At 37.1% G+C, this 6,332-nt stretch overlaps 1 protein-coding gene across 1 annotated transcript in view; it reads right to left on the bottom strand.

Annotated features, from left to right (window-relative positions):
- Positions 1-889: 889 nt before the first annotated feature.
- The window catches only part of FAM19A2 (family with sequence similarity 19 (chemokine (C-C motif)-like), member A2), a 186,656-nt gene continuing 181,213 nt past the window's right edge, over positions 890-6,332 (bottom strand). Inside the window, exon 6 of the mRNA XM_014964002.1 lies at positions 890-3,073. The gene's annotated coding sequence lies outside the window, so the exon portion shown is untranslated. The remainder of the gene's footprint in view (positions 3,074-6,332) is intronic.

The following is a 6,332-nucleotide window of genomic DNA, read 5'->3' as shown; positions in this document are numbered from 1 at the left end:
GCGGCAGTAAATCAACACAAAAGTATGCCAATCACATCTTTCTGTTTTGTTGCTGGAGACATCCATGCATTACCTGGAAATTATAAAAGCCAGCTGTACAACCATAATGAGCAAAAATCCCCTGCATGTATTTTTATGAAACCTAACAATATAACATGCTTTATTGTAGATTTTGTTTCAAAACAAATCCATCATCTGATGCGCTCTGTCTCTGGTTGTAAAGCATATAGATTCTACACAAAACAGAGCTGCATTGGCGTGGTGATGTACTGAAACCCTACACCAGTAACATTCTGTTCTAAAGCAGAGCTGGAGGAGACAAGATTTAAAAGATATAGGATAGATAGGAAGATTTAAAGGATATAGGATAATAGGTGGATTTAAAGATAGTAACAGTGCTATCTGCAGCAGTGCTGTGTCAAAAGTTAGCACTTATGACCAGTAAACCAGATACAACCAAGATATAGTCTTGAATGTTTGTTAATCTCTATTTTAGATTAATTATAGCTGCTTTGTTGAACTGATCCAATACATTTCCAACAAATTAACCTGAAACACTATCTTTTCAGAAATGTCTACCAAGTTCTGTTGCTACTGAAAAAGTCTAAATGAGGATTTTTCTGGATTCCCATTTTGTGAAGAAAAAAAAAATTATTCAGTCTGGCCTGAAAAAAACAGTACGCCCACCAGAATTTCCCATAACAGTGCTAGAACAGTTGTGCTAGCTATCAGTTTCCTTTGGAAAATGACCTTTCAAAGTGGTAGGAGATATACCTGTTGAAGAAATACAAAATTAATATAATCCTTGAGATTCTTATTCACTGAAAAAATTAGTTGGTTCCATGGGTAAACAGAATAGATCCCCAAAGCTCACATCCATACAGGGAACTCTATTTCATATTACAATTTTATTCACTTGTTATGAATATCCACAACATTAATCTACTGCAGATAATCTATTAATTATATTTGAAAATCCATTTATTTTCACTTATTGATATGCATGTGTTACACTTGTATATAATACAGTATCTTCAGTGTTGGTTTAAGAACAAAGAAACAAAGAAAACAAATATTGAGAAGCATGATGTAGATTCTTGACCAAAGAGAGGCCAAATTCAGATTTTACAAAACAGCACATTTACACTTTGCACTGTCCTGGACAATCTCTTTAAGATGCTACCTTCTGTCCTGCACCGGTTAACACAAATCCATACAATATTAATCCATCCTAAAATACTGAGATACCTAGTGGCTGCTACAAACAGTTTATTCTAATTAAATTTTAATCAGAAAAGAGTATCTTTCCCTGCCAACATTTTTATTATTTCTCAGCAGAATGATAGAATATACTTCTCAATTTTATTCCCAACAGTCATTTATTTTATTTAAGCTCTCCTGTGCAATAATACAGCAGACGTAATGAAATGGTTTTGGAACAGCAGGGGCTACTGTGACAAGCAGAGCACTCCAGGGTGTTCATCCATCACAGAACTTAATATATAACTACCTAGCCATGTCAATGGCTTGTAATGATAAAATCATTTCCCTCTTTTTCTGGGAGCCTGGTAACCACACAGGACTTACTTAAATAAGCTTGCGCCTATATATTTTGGACTGCCATTAACTGTGTGTGGTTTTCATTTCAATGCACCAAGGCATACAGTCAGAACTCCCTCACCCTCCCCAGTCAGCATGCTTATGCAGTGTCACTAAAAGGAATTGCCAAATTTCTGTTGTATCAATATTACAGATGGTACAATATACATTAAATGGAGTATAAAATTATACATTCTGTAATAACTTAGAAAAAAGCTCATAGATGCTTAAGGCCTTTAAATATTGAGGATTTTTTCATGTAACAGCACATCACAAAGTTCAGAAATTGCTACTGAAACAAAAAATTAAAAAGCAAATGTGATTTTGGCAAGGATCGGATCTGAATTGGATGACTGTAAGCAAGCAAAATACCCACAAACTGTAAATCTGGGAGGGCACTAGGACTTTTTTCCTTTATAGCAAACAGACTGAGCAGACATCTACATAAGCATCCAACGGTACTTGGGTTCAAGCAAGAGAATTTATTTTTTAATAAAAAGACAAAAATTCTGAATGATTATCATCCAATTTCATAATTGCAAAACTCATTTACATCCCTGCCTACCTTTATAAAAAGGGATGAAATACTGTCATTGACTGTTTACCATGAATTTCAATCAATTAAAGGTTGGGAAAGTAAAGTACGTACCAGGAACACCCATCTCCTTCAAACTAAATGGAAATGTATATCTTAAAGGTATAAAATGCCTTATAATGGAAGTGGTAATTGAGTTTTGACCACTAGTTTTTTAACTGCCAAAGAGCTGCAGTAGTTGGTTAGCCTTAGGGAAACATGTCAACCTGACTATACATTCTAATATGACTGATGTATTCAGATAACTATTACTTGTCAACAATAATTATTAACAATGGATATATATTTCCATTCCTATAACAAAAGCAAGTTCAAGATGTTGAAATATGTACCTTTGAGAGCTCCAAGATTAGAATACAAATAAAAATGTCTAAAACTGCGCCATGCCAGAGGACAATTTCTGCAACAGAAATTTAATTAAAGCAGTGTGCAGTCCCACCAGCAATCTGAATGGTGGACCAAGGACCATTTTAGAGAGTAGGAACCAATACTTTTTGGAGGTTGACTTCATCAAGATGAAAAACCATCAGTCTGGAATGGAGAATCCGAAAGATTGCTGCTTTTCTGCACCTTTTGAATATCAGCTCTTGTGATTACAGCTGCAAATTCCTCAGCAAGTGCAATTTTACAAGTGTACGCAGTTCAAACAGTTGAAATCTTTGTGACACAGAAGTTCAAAATAACTTTCCAGTAGTTTTGATATCAAGGCTGTTGCTGATTGCAAGCCAGGTTCTCATTGAAACAATTGATTCTGAAGGATACACCCCAGCAGTATAAAATTCACTTCAAGGATTGCCTGGAGGAATGAAATTCCTATGTGCTGTATTTAACTTTATCAGCCTTGAGACCAACTTGATTTGTCTTTAGCTATCGGGTTACCTGTAAAGAAAAAGAAAATCAGAAAATCAAAACTGTACATAGAGAATCTACTTCTGAAGTACTGGAAACTGAGACCGAGATATAAGTTCTCTGTCCAGCAAAGCTCTTTCAATTGTTTTTAAATAAGTGAATAATTCCCACTGGTATTAGGTGGGACTGCTCCCCAATTTAAATTGTGTGTTTAAGTGCTTTGTTGGAATTGGACCTGACAAGGAGAAACTGAAACGTGACCATGCCTAAAAACATAATAAAAAAAATTAAAGGTCACAAATTACCACCCCACAAATGTCAAAAGCATTGGCTTTAAGAAAAATTTCTGTATCTCATTCATCCATTTCAAAGTTAGAGCAAGCTTTGGTAACAACTATGCTTTTAAAATGGTAGCCATTGAGTGTAATCATAAATGATATTGGAGATGTATTCTTCTGTTCTTTGCATGCTACTTTAAAATGCAATGTCCTGTTAAGGGCTAAATGCATCTTAGCAAGCAATAGTCACTTCATGGACAAACAGGACAAAAAATCATGCATATATAAACAAGACAGAGATATATCCTGTTATTCACAAGGTATAAAATAACTACTAAGTTAGAGTGGTTTCACCCAGCCTAACATGAAACAGGAGTGGAACAGAAGGACCACAGAGAAAGAGTGGGAGACAAAGCATTTCAAAGTAAATGACTTTCCCTGTGTCTGATTTGGATTTTAAACATTATAAGACAAAAAAAATAATCCATCATATCAAAGAAACATAACTGAGGAATATTTCTGCTGTGTCAGTGGATACAATTTATGATCATGTAATGTAACATTTTAATGTAAAATTGTATCAGGGACAACATCCCAACTCTTGAGGAGAAACCCATTGGAACACTCACAATAACACTTTATGACATCAAGGGGCATGTGCATTTCCTTTTGATCACAGAGAGAAAGGTCATGCTCCTTAATGATGAAACATACTTTTGCCCTCAGCAAAAACTGTTAGCATACAGCTCTCATCGGCTCTGCCGAGCACAAACATAGAGCCGAATATTAAAAGGACTTTTCAAGGAGTTCATTACTTCGCTTTGCCTTCACCAAGTTGTTTCTAGGTACTGCACTTAAGAAGGCAATAATAGAATTGTGCTTTGTGATTTTTATGATACATGGGTTTATTTATTACACTGCTCTTGTTTTGTTTTGTTCTTGCTGTTGGAAACAGCCTCATGTGGCCCCTTCTATAGTGGAAGATTGCCTGAAAAAATAATGAAGAATTAATTTAAAAGTCAGGTAACATATTTCTATGCCCTGCACCAAAGCTCAAAAGGCTGACACAGCATCTTATTGTTATTTATTTTTTGCTTTATTCTAACTAGTTGGAATTCTACTCATGCACCCAGGTGCCACTGAGCTACATAATGTAAAATACACATCTTCTGATTCTATCTGCAGGTGGATTAGCTTCAATTTATACGTATATATATAAACTGTGGTAAATCAGCTGATGCAAAGCACACTGAAGACAGATCAAAGGATGCAAGACTCCCAAAGAGGACATGTAGATACAGGGTCAAAGCTTCTTACTTTTCCAAACAGAATAGACCAAAACCAAAAAAGAGCCAGGGGATGGTTTCCTCAGAGGCCCAACTAGACAAGCAGTCACTGGAGCGCAGCTGAATTCTGAATTCTGCCAACATACCCACAGAGCACTTTTGCTATTAAAAAGAGAGGGTACTAGCTGACTTTTGAGAGACCAAGTTGAGCATGACCTAACAATGTGCCTTTGCCGCAAAGAAAGCTAATGGTACCTTGGGCTGCATTAGACGAAGTATTGTCAGCAGGTCGAAAGAGGTGACCCTTCACATCTGCTCGGCAACACCCGCAGTAGGTGTCCAATTCTGGACTCCCCAGTACAAGACAGACACAGAGCTACTGGGAGAGTCAAGTAGAGGGCCACTAAGGTGAACAAGGGACTGGAGCATCTTTATATGCAGGAAGGCTGAGAGAGCTGGGACTGTTTATCCTGCAGAAGAGGCTCAGGAGGAATCTCATCAACATCTACAAATACCTGAAGGGAGGGTGCAAGAAAGACGGGGCCAGGCTCTTTTCAAGTGGTGCTCAGTGACAAGCGGTAATGGGCACAAACAGAAACACAGGAGGTTCCCTCTCAGGAAACACTTTTTTTACTGTGAGGGTGACTGAGCACTGGCACAGGTTGCCCGGGGAGGTTGTGGAGTCTCCATCCTTGAAGATACTCAAAAGCTTTCTGGTCCCGGGCAATCTGCTCTAGGTAGCTCTGTTTGAGCAGGGAGGCTGGACAAGATGACCTCCAGGGGTCCCTTCCACCCTCAACCATTCTGTAATTTATTATTTCTATTACTTCCAGCTCAGCCAGTGCATGGGCTAAGGTAATAAACTGCAGCTGGCAAAAGAGTATTTTCACACATAAATGACTGCTCAGTTACATAGCTGTTTGGAAGTGCAAAGAACATACGACGGAGTTCTTTTCAGTCATAAAGAAACTCAGTAAAATAATAATCTGCAGGCCTGTCTGCTCCCCTCATCTAGCTCTACAATCATGTGGTGAAAAAATCCCTATAAAAGCAACATACACTGTTACATAGAATAAATAAGTGATATAAAGAAAAAAAAAATCAGAGAGCCATTCAAGTCTCTGGTCTATAACAACTGACTAATCATATACGAAGGTCATTTTGTTTATACAGCCTGCACAGAAAGTCAAGCTGCATATTCCTAGCTTTTATGATTACATGATTGGAGTTTTTAACTACTTTCCCTTGCCAGATTTTTTATTATTCCACCTGCCCCCTTTCTTTTTTTTTTTTTCCTTCTTTTTCTCTTAACTTCCAGGTCACACGCACTGCTACTCTGCGTAACATGCATAGTGGTTCACAGTTACATGTGTGTAAGAACATAATACTTATTATTTGCAAGCACACATCAGCCATTAACATTAATGGAAGTTATATATCCATACACATAAGGGAGAGAATAGACCTCCCAGATGCTAAAGGCAATTTCATAATGAAGCAATGAAATTTTAGCTAATACCTAGTGATGGTATTTCCAGTAATGCCTAAGTTTGGATATAGTAAAAGCTATTTGGTTTGAGTGGCTCGGAAGCAAGGTATTACACCAAAGGTCTTTATAGGAAAAGGGAGAGTGAGAGCAGTGTCAGATCTTTAAAATCCTAAGACAACAGTAATACACTGAATGGGTGCAAATCAAGTCTAATCAATTTTTCAGTTAATAATTAA

Source organism: Calidris pugnax, unplaced genomic scaffold, assembly GCF_001431845.1.
Source record: "Calidris pugnax isolate Ruff unplaced genomic scaffold, ASM143184v1 scaffold44, whole genome shotgun sequence".
In the NCBI taxonomy this organism is placed as follows: Eukaryota; Metazoa; Chordata; class Aves; order Charadriiformes; family Scolopacidae; genus Calidris; species Calidris pugnax.
Note: the sequence above shows the minus strand (reverse complement) of the source record. Positions and strands in the feature narration are given on the sequence as shown.